At 36.9% G+C, this 645-nt stretch overlaps 1 long non-coding RNA gene across 2 annotated transcripts in view; it reads left to right on the forward strand.

The window, feature by feature from the left end:
- The window catches only part of LOC119591454, a 50897-nt gene that overhangs the window by 31549 nt on the left and 18703 nt on the right, over positions 1 to 645 (forward strand). The window lies entirely within an intron of this gene.

The raw sequence follows: 645 nt of genomic DNA on the forward strand, positions 1-645 counted from the left end.
CCCCCCTAGTCATTCTACTCGACACTAAAGAAACACATAAAACCTCAAGAAGTAGACAAGACACACATTCACCCTTGCTTCACACCTTGCTAACTCTGCAACAACGACGTCTCAGGCTCATGCAAGGAAGAGCGGGGGGTTGCAATGCCTCTCTTTTGGGTTTATCGAACGTCTTTCATGTACGACAACCTTGCAACACGATGCAGGTTGCCTCCTGTTACGCACATCCGCGTTGCATAGCTTTTTGTTTTTGTTTTGGTCCAAGAATATTATTTTGAATGTTTGTCTTGTATAAAACTCATGAATCGGTGTTTTAAATGTTTGTCGTCAATAAAGCTCAAATAACGATATCTTTAATATAAGCATCTATAAAACTCAAGAATCAATAATAAAAATATTTGTATAATATGAAACTCAAAGGACACTGTATTGTATAAAAGCGATCCAAAATGTGTAAATCATTGTAGCAAAAGATTACTAAATTTGGGAATATTGGACGAAGTAATATAAAACATTATTATCTCCAAACAGCCAGTTTCTGCGGACAGGCAACAGATGGCGCTGACTGTTTGATACGGTGATATATTAGAAAACTGTGGATACTCTAGTAAAATCTAGTAAGTTCGTGTTTAGTTATCCAAGTTC

Source organism: Penaeus monodon, chromosome 28 (genome assembly GCF_015228065.2).
Source record: "Penaeus monodon isolate SGIC_2016 chromosome 28, NSTDA_Pmon_1, whole genome shotgun sequence".
Lineage (NCBI taxonomy): Eukaryota > Metazoa > Arthropoda > Malacostraca > Decapoda > Penaeidae > Penaeus > Penaeus monodon.